This window comes from Poecilia reticulata, unplaced genomic scaffold (assembly GCF_000633615.1).
Source record: "Poecilia reticulata strain Guanapo unplaced genomic scaffold, Guppy_female_1.0+MT scaffold_266, whole genome shotgun sequence".
Taxonomy (NCBI): Eukaryota; Metazoa; Chordata; class Actinopteri; order Cyprinodontiformes; family Poeciliidae; genus Poecilia; species Poecilia reticulata.
Window position 1 is genome coordinate 141,134 of NW_007615048.1, and position 15,935 is coordinate 157,068.

The following is a 15,935-nucleotide window of genomic DNA, read 5'->3' on the forward strand; positions in this document are numbered from 1 at the left end:
TCTCGGACCCTAAAAGTCTTGGTCTTGTCTCGGTCTTGATACACTCTGGCCTTGGTCTTGTCTTGGTCCCGGGTTAGGTGGTCTTGACCACAACACTGGCTGCAGGTAATCTGGACGTTTCTGGAGAGAACATCTCTGTTTCTTCCAGGTATTTTTAACGGACATGGTGGTGAATCTGATCTGTGCTTCGAGGCAGAAAGGAGAACGGAGGTGAGCAGTGATGTTGAAGAATACGTGTGGCTTTGGTGGGAAAAGAGCTGGAACTTTTTACTCATTCAGGTTTGAGAAAATAATATAATTTCCATTCAGATTTGGTTGTTAGAAGATAAACCTCCACTCCAGTCCATCAGGTTTTCCTCTAGGATCACCCTGCATTAAGCTCCATCCATCTTCCCCACAGCAGCAGTGATTACATGAAGTTGATTGTCAGTGCTAAGACCCGCCTCCTGCCTCTGATTGGCTGTTTTTGTAGCAGCTCAGGGAGGAGAAGGAGTTAAATATTTTCAGATATTCTGTCTCATGACATAGAGACAGTTCAACCTGGAGAAACTCAGACGTAGAAAAGACGATTAAAGAGTTTAATGGCAAGAATGAACAACAATTCTTTGAAAATGAATAACAGTTCTTTGGCGCTCGGGCCCCGGCAGAAGATTTGAGCTATTATTTGCTAAGAACTCGGGTGTACATCCCCGACGCTGATTAGGGATACTCTTCCCCCCAGGGCCAGACACTGGTGGTGGAGGTCGGAAAAGGATGACGTCTTGGAGAGCTGAATGATGCTGGTGGAGGTGGGTTGAGCACGGCTGGAGAGCAGCTGGCGGCGTGGGGGTGGATGCATATAAGCGGAGCTTGATTGATGATTGAGCTCCGGTCGAGGTCCGGCGCTCAGGTTGGAGGCGGCGAACATGACGCAGCGATTGGGTGGAGCAGGTGAGGCAGGAGTTTTCCAGCCTGAATTTCCGCCTAGGCTTCATTTTTAACAAACATGCACAAAACATATTTTTGTAAAAGTTACATACTGTTGCTCTAATTGGCTTATTTTTGGTTATTTACACTTAAGTTAAATTAATTTTTTTTTAAAAAGCAGAAACCTGCTTTAAAATCAATGTGTGTCTCCTTCTGTTGAAGATTCATAAGAAGGATTAAAAACTTCCTGAAAGCTTTACTGTCTGTCAGTTCCTACAATGAATTATATATTTTTAAATTAGTTATTCACTGTATTTTATTCACATTTTATGTCTATTCCTACAAAGGCAACACAGTGTCACAAATCCTACAAAATGAAACACAAAGATCCGTCGGACCTTTTCATGCTGTTTATGAGCAGCAGAGAACATGTGCACTTCATCCTTATTGGCCTCATTAATAAGGGTGAATGTACAGGAGAGGTCTGCCTTTTTAATTAGAAATGCATTAGTCAGCTGTTCCCACAGCTGAAGGTTTTGCTCTTTGAATAATTTATATTTCTTAAACTTTTCCTTAAAATGAATGTGGCAGGGTGACTGGATGTAGCGSCGTGCTTGACGCACTCCTTCCGCTGAAATCCTCCATGCAGCACCAGCTGTTATGACCGACACAAGCCTCTGCAAGTTGTGGGGAGCCCGGGTCGGGAAATGAAAAGAATCTCCCAGAGCGAACGGCAGTGAATGTTTTATGCCACAGCAGCATCGCAGCACCACCAGGCATGTCAGAGCTGCTTTAACCGTGTCTGAGAAGGAACAGGAACAAGCTGAATGGTAACAAAACTTTCTTGTGTTGCTCCGCTCCGGCATCCTCTGGGATCCAAATGAAGCGACATGGATGTGACAGATGGCAGAGAAAGTGACGACATGCTGTGTGATGCCAAGTCCCAGAGGGGCAGGCAGAGCACCAGGAACAGCCGCTTCCAGGAGGATTCATGAAGACGTTCAACGTTTTCACCTTTCATCCTGACACAACCACAAACACTGCTGCGTTGTGTGGAGATTTTTTGGGATAGATCAACACTAGCTGGTGTGGAAATGGAAGTAAACCGACACATGGATATAAATTTTATCCACAGAAAAAACACCTAGGAGTTCGGTTCAGGTTTGTATACAGGCCTCTTCAATCTGAAACTCCTGAATGAAAAGGAGAAACGTCGTAGTCTGAATAAACTCCATCTGTCAACTCASAGCGCAGACGTTAAAATACTTCTGTTGGTTCATAAATCACTGGCTGGTTTATGAACTGCTGCTGCTCTCATATCAGCCTTCCAGATCTCTGGGTCAGAACCAAACATGGAGAGGCAGCGTTCAGCTTCTATGCACCACAAATCTGGAAAACACATCCAGAAAACTGCAAATCAGCCGAAACACTGAGTTAAATCAAGGTTAAAACCTCTGATTAAGAATAACTGGAACATTAACTGGAACATTGGAACATATAYTTGATGKGTGTKTGATTAYAGCTTTAGACAAAATGTAATCTGCATTGCTTGTTTTTTAATTGGTTGCTATATTATGTTTCGAAGGAGTAAAGCACATTTTACTTTCTTTTTTCTAAAATGTTCTTAATAAACAGGTTAAAACTGCTGCCAGCCTCACTGAAACAGAGGAACTCATGACACACTTTTAAAAGTGGATACACAATCAGATCAAAGTTTAAAGTTTGAATCTTAACCTTCAGAGGTTTATACGGACAGATTCCTCTGCATGTTTCTGCTGAGCTTTTTTACTGTGCATTTCTTGTTGCATGTATTTTCTTTAGTTTACCTTCTGAAGCACTTTGTGTCGGTGAAATCTCTCCATATAAATAAACATTTAACTTGTTAAAGAGCAGCTCCTGCTCCATGTATCTGACGCTCAGGTGATGCGAGTTTCTCCTGTTTCTAGATAATTGATTGCAGTAATTTGCTGGCTTCTGTTTGTCCCATAATTATTCCTCTTGTTGGCTCTGATGAAATGATCACTTCACTTCACAAGAGCAAAGAGGTCGCTCTGATTTTTGACATTTCCTTTTAATGGCTCATTTTTGTGGCACTTTATCACCAGAAACCAAACAAACAAAAGGCCCATCGAGCTCAGGACTCTGCTGCAGGGCTGATTTACTGGAATACAGCATTTACACAAATGCCGAAAGTCAGCTCTGTTGTTCTGCTTCTGCAGGAGGTTCATCAGTCCATCCATCTTAGTTCTGAGGTTTATAAACCTGCAGCGAACGTCCAGCTGTCTGTCCACACAGCTGTCTGTCCCTCCTGGACCCACAAACAAACAATCCCATCAGTTCTGAGGCTGCATTTTAAATACCACCGACTCCAGGTATCATCATCATCATCATCATCCCTCCTGCTCCTACACAAAGGTCCTTTAAATGGCTGGAATCTCCTAATGAATCATTTATCCTCCACTCTCCATCATCGTCTCCTCGGCAGAGGAAATTATTTTTAGCAGCCAGCGGTAATCTAACATGTTCGGTTTCAGTCGTTGATTCGGGCTCCATTAAGCGCAGCACTCCGCCGCACAGAGATCCTTTGGTTCTGACTAATTACACACTCAGCCACAAACGGCTCTTTCTTGGTTCGCATGCTTAAACAGGAAGGATGGGATGACGGCCGACCCACAAACACGTTTTGGTTTTTTTGGTTTGTTTTTGTTTTTTTAGGGTTTGGGTTTTACAGTTTGGTCCAGGTCAGGTGAAAAATGCATAACAAGAAAAATGTTTCTGTGCTCCTGAGTTGTGGAGCAAACCTGAAACCTGAGATGGGCAGAAACTTTGTTTCTTTTAAATCTGAAAACATTTTGTTAACAGAAACTTTTGATCTTAAACAAAGTAATGAACAATTTAAATGCTTCTGTTGTTCATTTTTTATCAGTATTTAACATCTATTTGTGTTATCCAAGGCTTTCATGTATATTTTCCTTCCATCTTTCATTTGGATCAACCTGTTTATGGAAACATCAACAGAACAACAAACTATGCAGAATACATGGTTTTGTTTTTTCATTTATTGGGAAAATATTCATTTTTATGGTGTATTTATTACTTATGATATGTCTATAATTTAGTTTTTCACTTTTGAAATGTGTTTCACAATTCATGCTTATGTTAGTATTTTGCCTCCCAAAGACTTTTGATGTATTTTATTTGTTGTTTTTATGTTTAATATTTGAATAAATAATGTCACTTCAAATATTACGTTACGTTTCACTGTTGTGAATCGTTTTTGTAATTTCTCTAACTCAAAACGTGAAAGTTTGGAGTGATTGTGATTTGAATATTGTGYGTAATAATCGTGATAATGTGTTGTTTCCTTCAGAGCTTCCTGATGCAGGAGGAGGATTCGGACTTTTGGACGCCTGCAGTCACTCCGCAGTGGAAACGTTTCTCAGGATGTCGGCAGAATGGAAATCCAAGCAGAAACCGAWTGGATCAGATGGAAAAGCAGAGCTGCTCCCGATCCACCATTTAACTGTTTCCAACAGAAGTTTTTTGGGTTTTTTCACCCAGTCAGATGCAAACAGCTCTGATCTTGGAGAATGCAACACTTTTATTTTGCTCAGGCTGTAAACTGCATAAACACATACTGTATGTGGGTGAATTTTCCACTAAATGCATGCATAATGATTTATTAACATGTGAGAAATGTCATGTCTGTGCAGAGAGGCAGTGTTTACTCAGTGGAGTTATTTTAAGAGCAAATCTCCCAGAATGCATCAAGGCCTGAAAGCTCTGGGTTTTCTGTTTGTGCTGCAGAACGGACTTCAGATGTTTGTTGGTATTTTATTACTGACACAGATTTTGAAGAATTTCTAAGCACTTATTTGAATCATTAAATAATAATCATATTATTTCACCATGCAGAATGCAACCTAACTCACCTCTTGGGGTTAACAGTTTCAGTCTCACTGACAGCAGCTGAAGGTGGATTTGGTTCCAAAAACTCTTTTTTTTTTTCAGCTCAGCTGCAGCAGAAAAAAAACATTTCTGTTTCTTTTTGCTTCTCCCGTTGAGTCGTTCCTTCTCTTCAGCCTAATCATGAGATCCAGGCCGTTCCTGATACATGATTTGATTGTCCGGTTCGACCCACAGCCAGCCTGGGCTGATTTCCCCCTTCAGATCAAATGAGCTGCTCAACTTCCACAGTTTCTGTTCAAATGACATTTAGTCCACTGCAGAAATATTTATTTAATTAAATCGTACGTACGACCTTCCACCTACTGCACTTTATTTCTTGACCTCTGCTGCTCATGTTTCCCAATTAAGTTAAATGTCATTCCAGCATCAAAGAATAAACCTTATTATTCAAATTTAGGAACCTGATTTTTTTTTTTTAACAGAGAATAAAATGCAGAAGAACTGAGCTGGGAAATGATCCTGGTTAAATATTCAGTTTGAAGACGTTTGCAGGGTTTATTTTCTAACATTTACAAAGAGCAATCTTCAAATAAAATATTTTTAGAATCAAAAATTGACTGAAATTGTGAACCTTTTCTAATTTTACATCATTCTAAGTCACTTATTTTTTATCGTTTAGAAAATACAACTGTGCAGGATGCATCTTAAGGTTAAAACCAAAGCATCCTGCTGTGAAGTAAGTATAAAATAACTTCATCTATTAATATCCAAACCTTCTTGCAGTGATTTGAAAAGCCTGTTTGAAGTTTTCTGCCCTCCGGCTYGCTGCTTTCTGTATATTTAATTCATGAGTGTTTGCAGAAACGTCCTCAGAAAACTTTTCATTTGACCACCGTACTTAACGGTTACGTATCGAGCCGCCTCTTATTTTTCACCTCTGACCGAACTTCACAATTCTGAGGTCAAACATTTGACTGAGTCAGGTTTTCTCAGAAAGTGCTGTCAGATCGACTAATGGCCGCAGAGAAAACCCAAAATCAATCCGTGGCCGGGACGCTAAGCGTAGCTTTCATTTTGTTTGGCGACCTTGCTCCTCCAACGGCGTGTTCCTGAAGGACACACACTCGTTTCATTTGAGAGGAGTGTGTGTCCGGCCGGGGAACACACACTGCCCTCCACTGTCGGCCTGAGAGCCGCTGGCCGCTTCCATCAAAGAGCTCTGAAGAGGAGCTGCTGGAGGACCGGGAGCTGCTGCTGTTTTATTTCTCACTCTCAATGTGGACCACTTGGCTCTGCAAAACTCACTCACTGGCCACTTTATTAGGTACAACACACTGGAGCCATTTTTTTCTTTCTTCAGCCTCACACTGTTGCTGCAGATTTGTTTGCTCTGCATCCAATCTTGTTTTCCCAAAAAAGATGCTATGTTGGATAAATATTTGGAGTGAACAGACTAGAGCAGGGGTCTCAAACTCAATTTACCCGGGGGCCGCTGGAGGCAGAGTCTGGGTGAGACTGGGCCGCATAAAGGATTCCACAAAAAAACATTTAAAAAATATCCCCAAATGTCATCAACATTTAATTATTTCTCCAATACATAAACTTCAGGCTTTGGCTTGACAAAGACATGATGAGGGTGTGACAAAATTTAGGCTGGGTTCACACTGCAGCCTGAAGTGACCCAATTCCGATTTTTTGTCAAATCCGATTTGTTTTGTTTTGCCGGGGCCGTTCACTCTGCCAGTAAATGCTMCCTGYATGTGTTCTGCMGTGTRAACGGGCAAATGASCTGAAAGTGTCCTGCATGCGCACTAGAGGGCGCAATAGCGTCAGCGTTCTCAGTGTTCTACCAACCGCCATAAGAAGAAGAAGAAGAGCTCAGTGTTTGCGGAAGTAAACATGGAGGCTAACGGTGGAGCTTAGCTTACATATTGGAAGTTGTTGTCCAACCGGAGCAGCAWATTAACAACTTAATCCTCATTATAGTCCGTAATGGTTGTTGTTTTTCTTCCCACTTGCGCGTATCAGGACACAGAATTTGTTGAGTATCAGTGACGTTCAGTTCGGATGAATGCGACCTGGACGTTATGGTCACATTTGAATCGGATACGTATCGGATATGGGTCACATTCAAAAAAGAATCCGACCTGTGCTGTTCACACTGCCATGAAAAGATCAGATACAGGTCACATTACGTCAAAAAAAAAACGGAATTGGGTCACTATAGGCTGCAGTGTGAAGTTTATTCCACTTGGCGTCGCTGTTGTTTGTTTTATAGAAGTCTATATAGCCAGCTAGCAACGTATGGAGAACGTCTCGACGCGTGACGTCATCACCGCTTCTACTTGTCACAACAGCGCGGCGGATAACGAGCAGCCCGGTAGCAGTCGCCTTTCTCTGCCTTTGATCGTGGCATTTGGTAACGGTACAAAGTACCGAATGGCAACTGCAGGGAAGGGCAACTGGTACCGGACTGTTCGTAATGTGCATGAAGACAGTGTAGCTTAGCCTAGCACCGAATGTCAGCCATGACGAGGAACGGCCGGCGGGACTTGCTTCAGAGTCCCGCCGGCCCTGTGGGCCGCACTAATATACTTTCATATCACGGTGGGGGCSAYGAGACATCGTCCTGCGGGCCGCGAGAATGAGACATCTGGACTAGAGGAACGGAATAGGAAAGGCTTTTATTGCCCCTTGGTGGGCAAGTACAGATTTTACACAAAGATAAAAATAGAAAAGCAGGAAGTAAAAAAAAGAGACAATAAGGGCAAATTACAGCACAAACATAGATGAACGGATAGATTCCTTTTTCTGAGACTATTTCYTGTAAAACTGAGACGATTGAGTGTGAAAATGTAAGTTTCTGAGATACCAAAAAAAAAAAAATCATTTAAAAAAACCGATTCTGATGTCTTGACTGAACTTCAGAAACTCGTCTCCAAGGAGTCTAAGCTCCCAAATGCTTTCATCTGATTGGCTGATTCACTATTTGCATGAACAACATWTCTAACTAATAAAGTGTCTGTAGCTCCTTACTGTTGCTAATCTKTTGACGGTGCAGAAATACCWGMGTGAGTTTTCTGAAACGCCTCCGGTCAGACCTCTGACTGGGCTGGAGAGGAATCTTCCGGATCCATTTCTCCTCTATATTGGATGAAGTTTTTCTCTTGACTCAAGTGAGACGGATGAACCTTGTTCAGTTTAAATGGATTCAGCTCAGATTCAGCTCCTCCTTGGGGACACCATGTTACGTTTGAGAAAAAAAACAAATCTCTCAGTGAGACAGACAGATGGCAAGAAGCATGGAAGCATAAGAGCTAAAAACAAATCCAAGAAGACGGAGCAAACTTTAGATGTAGTTAAATATCCAAGAAGTTTCCCTGTGAGGCTGATGAATATTCATGGCAGGTTTTTGCGTCACGCTGCGCTGGTATTCTGAGGAGTCAGGTTCAGATAAAATGTGACCACAGGCTACAGGAGCTGCTTCTACCTGTGAATTTCTGCGTTTTCTATCTTTATCTTCCTCCTTTCCTTCCCAGGAGCTTCATTACGGTCGTCCCTGAGGAGGAATCTTTCTTCTGCTTCTCATCTCKGTTCTTGATGACTCCAGCATTAAACAATGCACAGTAAGCAGAAATGATCTGCATGAAGAAATGTAAAGTTTATATGAAACCCCAGGTTTACAGGGAGGCAWGCAATAAATTTAAAATGTTAATTAGAAGTTCCTTCATTCCCATAACTCACATTGTGTATATATATTATGAAGATTATTGCAGGTACATTGATGTTTTATAGTTTTATCTCTGTTAAAACTATTTAACATTTAGAATATTAKATAAAACAAACTGAACAAACATTTTAATACAGAAATCATTTTAATGTAAATCATTTTAACTTTTTTAAAGATTATTTTCAGTATTTTAATGTACTGACTGTATGCTCTTCTGTTAGATCCAACTATACGTCCTTCTGCACTCAAAGCAGTCAGTCAGATGTGTTTATGATGAGAGAACAGCTTAATGCTGAGAGAAAAGGAAATGACACAAATGAGGCAGGAGAGCTAATTACAGGTGAGTGGTTGCAGCTGGGGAAAGGAGCAGGAACAGGCGAACGATTAACAGCTGCGAAGAGGAGCAGAAAACGATGAGAAAGAGGCAAAAGCTGCATTTCCTTTGACCATATCATTTCACAATTTGACATTTTGAAAATAACTTTCCTTAATGAAAACATGGCAACAAAAAGCAGCTTGTTTATTGTTGAGTTTTGGACTTTGGCCATATTAATCAGTTTATTTTCCAAAACTGCAACAGAAACGGGCTGCACAGTGGTGCAGTTGGTAGAGCTGTTGCCTTGCAGCAGGAAGGTTCTGGGTTCGATTCCCGGCCCCGGTCTTTCTGCATGGAGTCTCCATGTTCTCCCTGTGCATGGTGGGTTTTCTCCAGGTACTCCGGTTTCCTCCCACAGTCCAAAAATATGACTGTTAGGTTAATTGGCCTCTCCAAATTACCCCTAGGTGTGAGTGTGTGTGTGCATGGTTGTGTGTCTCTGTGTTGCCCTGCGACAGACTGGCGACCTGTCCAGGGTGACCCCGCCTCTCGCCCAGAACATTAGCTGGAGATAGGCACCAGCACCTCCTGACCCCACTGAGGGACAAGGGTGAAAGAAAATGGATGGATGGATGCAACAGAAACGTTTTATGCATCACGAGTCACATGATCTACAACCAGCCAGTGGAGCAAAACCTGAAGAAGACAACAGGAAGTAGTTGGATGATGATGGTGCAGCGTGTTTTTATAATGACTTAACTTGAGATTTTAATTCTGTTTCTTATTTAATGGAAACATTGTAGAGGCAAAACTGTGTTTTTTTGACATTAGTAAAAAAAATAGGCAATATTTTGTGTTCATTTGCAATGAAAACACGAGATCAAACCAAAGAGCTCATTGCTTGCTCTTATATTGACTTTTTTCCTTTTTGTGACATAATCTCAATTGATATTTGTAAGAAACATCATGATTAGGGGCTGGAGATGTTTCTCCTGGGTATCTTTTAGATTCAATCGCAGGTTTTCCCCTGAATGAGCCGATCAGGTGCAGCAGTTTGGGTTTCTAACTGTGTTTGTGAGGCCTGATGTGGAGGGAAACGATAAGCTGCTGATGGCAGATAATAGTTTCCTCCAAGAAAAGGATATTGGTGTTTTCTGCCACGTACAGTTGGGCAAAGGAAAGAACCGATTCTTATCCAGACTGAGGTGAATTGCAGCCTCCAGTCAGGTGATATTCCTTTGCATCAACCAGGAAGGGAGGGGAAGACTTTGGATCTCACTCCAGGATCATTAATCAACTTGTTAGTGCGTCCATGGCAGCGATACAGGAGCCGTGCCGTCTGCAGGGAGATGAATGAGGACAGACTAGCTTCTTCCCTCGTTTTGCCTCAGGAATATAGACGGAGCATTTAAAGCTCTTCGCAGCMTCATTACCTGCCTGCTGCTTTACAGCTCCACCAGATCAGGAGGAAAGTGATTCCACTTGTTCTCCATTTACAGCCCGGCTTGTTGAAAGACGTACCTGAAACAAACAAACTGTGTCACTGTCAGTTTCCAGTTTGGCTTCAGGTGACAAAACTCCCTGTGGAAGGTTTAATTCCCCAGTGGAGGTTTTAAGCTAAAGGTGGCCACTGACAACAACTTTATCTTGTACCATTGAAGTATAAATGCATGTTTATACTAGATCATTTCTATACTTACATGAATGGACAATTTTTTTATGGATAAAAAGTAATACCACTGTAGAAAGTCTTCTAGAGCAAATCATGAAAGCTCTCCATGAGATTAAAATTTAAACTGAACTGGAAATGATCAAACAATCTTCTACCATTTCAACCAGACAAACCGTGACTCCGAAATTTTCCATTTTAATCAACTGATAACCTCAAGGTCACCCAAGAAGAGCGTAACTTTATCAAGCATAAGCATAAAACACTGTTCTGTAAAAGATGATTTGCAGGCCATATGTTGGATTTAAAAAACACTTTTCACTTGATATAATCCTCTCTGAACTGGAAGAGCAGTCTCTGCATGTGTGAGACTCTTCAACCGAAGATAAAAGGATGAAAACAAAAGAAAACCACTGGCTGTCGGTCAGGGTCAGTTTGACCAACATGCCTGTTGGTCAAACTGTCATGTTGCCAGTTTGACAACATGCCATACGGCTTATTTCATATAAACCGTATGAAATAAGCACATTACATGTTTACATTTTTTATGACAGAGCTCAAGTAAAAGTAAAACGGGATGTGAAAGATCCTAGAAACATTTGTTCTCCATAAGGTTGACTGAGTAAATGTGACTAGTTTCTACATTTTTTTGAATTTATTATTATTGCACATTTCATCAACTACTCTGCTTTTCATAATAAAAACATGATACAGTATCCAATTATTAAATAGAAATAAACATTACATTTTGTCAAATGCCATAATCAAAATCATTAAGCAAATATATATAAAATATATTGATCAGTTTTCCAGATACTCTGAATCAAAAGTAGCTCTAAACAGATGGGTTTTTAGTCTTAGTTTAAAGGAAGTCAGCGTTTTGGCAGCTGTGCAGTTTTCTGGACGTTTGCTCCAGATTTGAATGCTGCTTCTCCAGGTCTGGTTCTGGTTCTGACTGGAAGGTTGATGCCATAACAGCAGGTCTTCAATCAGTGATTTATAAACTAACAGATGAATTTTAAAGTCTATTTTCTGAGCGACAGGGAGCCGGTGTCAGGACTGGGTGATGTGCTCCACTGTCCTCGTTTTACAACTGCAGCTTGTAATCAGAACGGTGTGAATTTCCTCCAAGCTCCTCATGTTTGGCGATTCTCTTTCCCCATTAATTAAAAAGACCATAATTGACATCCTATCTCATCTGCTAGACCCCATTTGAATCTTTAATTTAGATGCAAATTTCTCGGGAAGGAGAGGAAAAGATTAGCAGAAGAAAATACCCGATATTACAAAGAAAATGCTGAGGATGATAACAAGAAGACAATAACTAAGATGGGGGAAAGGAGAGGCCCGAAGAGGGAAGACATGTTTGATGGATTGTTGTTCATAAAGGAGACTTGGAGACAAGTGAGAGGAATGAATGAGCTTCATGTCTGCAGGCAGGAGGAGGAAGATGGTGAAGAGAGATGGAAGAAAAACAACGATAGATGGGAGTGAAGAGGCAAAACACAGTGAGACAACTGCAGAGAGAAACTCAAATATAATTAGGAAGCAAATATGGTGAGAGAAAAACAAAATACAGTGAATAATAAATATAAAAAGAGGTGTATTTATCCTCTCTGTTGTCGTGGTGATGTCAGATATATAAGGATTGTAATGTGACTCCAAAAAATACTGTAATTTAACCAATTTAAGATATTGGTATCACATATTTAGTTAATATATTAAACCTGTAAAGCTCAGAGTTACTTATAATATGTATCATTTTATCAAGGTTGAGGTCACACACTGATGGCTGGACATTCTTCATCAGGATTATCTTCCAGGCTGCATTCACACCAGCCCTGTTTAGTCCACTTTAATCAAACTCTAGTTCTTTTGTCTAGAAAGTCTGGTTCGTTTGGCAAGGTGTGAATGTGTTGTCAAACTCTGATGCCAACCAACCAGAAGCTAACTTTGAAAACCTCGGTCTCCGGGTCAGTTTAACCAAAGTTCAGAACCTAAACTGAACTTTGGTGCAGATAGGAAAATGCTCCAAAACAAGAAAGTGGACTTAGCGCACAGCATTATGGGTAAATCTGATCAGACCAAACATAAGAGTCAAATCCTAGTGTGAGAAATGGCTGGTGGTCTTTTAATAAAGACAAATGAGAAATCCAACAACTGCTAAAATCTGACGCTACACCATTTTGGTTTTATGTTTTGTTCAACGTTAGCTGAGATCGGCACCTCCGGACCCCACTGAGGGTCAAGGGTGCAAGAAAATGGATGCATGGAAGTGTCTTCTTCACAGGTTTTTATGTTGTTTCCTTCAGTGAGCTTTTTGTGCAGCGCCCCCACAGGCGACAGGGTGAACATGTTTTCCAAAGTTTGAGAGACAAATTGTCCAAGTCCTGAATCAGCAAAGCAAAAACCATTTCACTGCTAGCAGGTGTAAAATGATTTCCAAAGAAATCCACTGTTATTCATTCAGTCCAAGGAATATTTTACCGAAAGTCTTGTGGATTATTGAGTTTGCTTTATTTTGTTGGACAAATGTTTAGTCAAGACTATTTGTTGTGTTTGTTCATCAGGGGGGTTGCTAAGGAACACAATAGCTGTGTGTCTGTCATGAATTTTTAAAAATCTCACCATTTTTGATAAAATCTTTCTGCATTAGAATGAGGTGATTTATCAGCCATATCAAAACTGGCGTTTTTCACCAATGGAAGCAGTCTTTTGCCATTTTTGGTCCGGTCTGTGCTGAATCATGAAGCGAGTCCTGAGCTGAACTCAGGTCACAGGGCTTTACATGCTGCTCAGGGTTCTGCTATGACCTCCTGGGTAAATCGATTATGTCTTGGAGTAATTCTGATAGGCCGGCTGCTCCTGGGAGGGTTCATGTTGTCTCTATTTGTGGATGAAGCCTCAGTCTGTGGTTTGCTGAGGACTTAGAAAATGTTTTGTGATCCTTTCMAGACTGAAAGTTGTTGAAAACTTTATTTACTTACTTTTCGCAACACTTTAATTATGTAAAGTATTAATTTAGATGAGCTGTGACAAATCAGCTGGTGCTTTTTAATAAAATCCATCACTAAAAACAAGTAAGCATGGCTCCAGTCTATGCATAATCAAGGAGTGTGTGTGTACCTGTGTGTGTTTTATGGCCTTCAGCCAATTTCTCACATCAATACACATCTAAATTGGCTCCTCCATTTTTATTATTAGGCAGAACACCACAGACACACACCGTGTGTAGTTTACACAAAATGTTCCTTATTTGGTTTTGGATTAGCATCAGTAAAGGCTGACATGGTGGCAGGCTGCTTTGTGGCACGATGTGGAAACAATCATGTCCTCTTAAATGACTTGGACTCGGATCATGTATGTTTAATTTATGTCATAAGTAACCCGCAGATTTAGGTATTGATGTAAGAATTGGTTTGCATCCTGCAGGAAGTAGACAACTGATTCAGTCTGAACCGCAAATAAAATATTGTAAAGTAAAAAAGTTGGACACTAGGACAAGGCTTTGTGTGTGTGTGTGTGTGTGTGTGTGTGTGTGCGTGCGCGCGCGTGTGTGTGTGTGCTGCTAAAACACGACATTAATGATCCACCCAGCTCACCTTAGCTGATCCGTTTTACATTTTTCTGGAACAGTAATTAGTCCCAGCAGCTACAGACCCTGTAAAGCTTCAGAGGTGAACTTCTAACTTCACAGGTTTTTGGGTCATTGCAGTTATTAAAATTCAGTTTGTCGTGCGATGCATTAACAGTAAAACCTATAATCTAACTGTCTCTGCTTTCAAGCTTTACAGCTACATAAGATAAATCCATCCATGTTTGACAAATACATCAACGCTTCATAATGCCAGTTAGATTCTGTCTCAGGTTATTTAATAATTTATGAGCGTGTTCTCTGATGCTTTAAAAGCCAACATTTACTGAACAGTATGTAAACTACTCAGATCAGGAAAGTTGTTCACTTATCACAATATTTCTACAATAGTAAAGATTAATAAAAGCTCTTCTTTTTTGGACACTGTACCATTTTGTTCCGACCAAATAGAGCAAAACTAGTTATAAGGTTTAGGGAAAAATGTTGATCTGATAATAAAATTTGTTTGATGCTCAAAAACATAAAAACAGATTAAATCTGCTGGAGGGCACACCTTTTCTCTGTTCCTGTTTGAGTTGCGGTTTATGCTTCTTCACAACATTTCTGTAGAGATTTCTCCTTCTGCCTCTGCCTGGCGAACTTCCAGGTCAGGAAATTGAAGGCTGCATGACTTCACATGTATGTGCGGAGAAGCATGTGGTTTCTCTGGCTTTTTGTGCTCGTTTCCTCTGATTCCCATGACTTTGATGTACGAAGAAACACCAGAGTTTGGCTTTGATGTGCTGAAATTAAAAAACCCCTCATCCATTTCTGCCTGTCCTGTGAATTCCTCCAAGATGGCGGCGACATTGAGAGTCTTGCAACATCTCAAAGACGTTGCTGCAGGAACAACATCCTGTCCATCAGTGAGTTTGTGCAGTTATGGGTCACAGCACATAAATATACATAACTCAACATTACTTTAGGTTTTCATATCTCTGACACTGAAAAAGCTAATCTTTTAAGAATTAATTTTGCGGCTTTGATATGAAAAATAAAAAAATTATTTTGTTCCTGCAGAAACATAAAAGGGAATTTAAAAAAAAATACTTTTCCTTCTGCTTTTCAGATGACTTAATCTGAATCATATTGTTCTTACTTTTTGTCTGTCAGGTCTGCTGGTTCTGGTTCTGGTTCTGCTCTGCATCCCCAGAACCAAAACCAAACACAGAGAAGCAGCATTCAGTTATATGCACCACAAATCTGGAACAAACTTCCAGAAAACTGCAATGCAGCCGAAACACTGAGTTAAATTTAGACGAAAAACAAATTTGTTAAGAGTTGCTTTTGAACCGTAATAAATAAAATATTGAGCAAAATGTTTTCTGTCTTGCATGACTTTGTATTTTTGGTTTTCTCCTGATGTAAAGCACTTTGAACTGCCTTGTTGCTTAAATGTGCTGTAGAAATAAACAAGATTGGTTGATTGTACGAACGTCGTTGCTGTTTGCTGATGGAAGATTTCTGATTCTGTTTTCTGTCTGAGTCGTTAAGGCTGCATGGTTTTTAAACATTTCAGAAAGCTGAGCTCATTTGCTCTGCAGAGGAAAACATTGATCTGTTTCTCTTTGAGTCTTAGAAAACTTCTCCTTTTATTGCTTCCAATAGTGCATTTATTTCAAACTTTCTTAAAGCATCTTTCTTTAGAGGAAAACGCTGATTTTTTATTTGTATTTTTTGCTTAATTCTGTGATGATCCTGCAAACAGTAAACATAAACATTTCTTGCATTTGTATCAAATTTACCAGATATTCCGTTTCTCTTTGATTCT

General features: G+C 40.4%; 1 long non-coding RNA gene across 1 annotated transcript; it reads left to right on the forward strand.

The window, feature by feature from the left end:
* The first annotated feature begins 534 nt into the window (after positions 1 to 534).
* Positions 535 to 5,173, forward strand: LOC108165984 (uncharacterized). The gene is made up of 2 exons (XR_001776302.1): positions 535 to 930; positions 4,277 to 5,173. It is a non-coding gene; the product is annotated as an uncharacterized LOC108165984 (long non-coding RNA).
* The last annotated feature ends 10,762 nt before the right edge of the window (positions 5,174 to 15,935 follow it).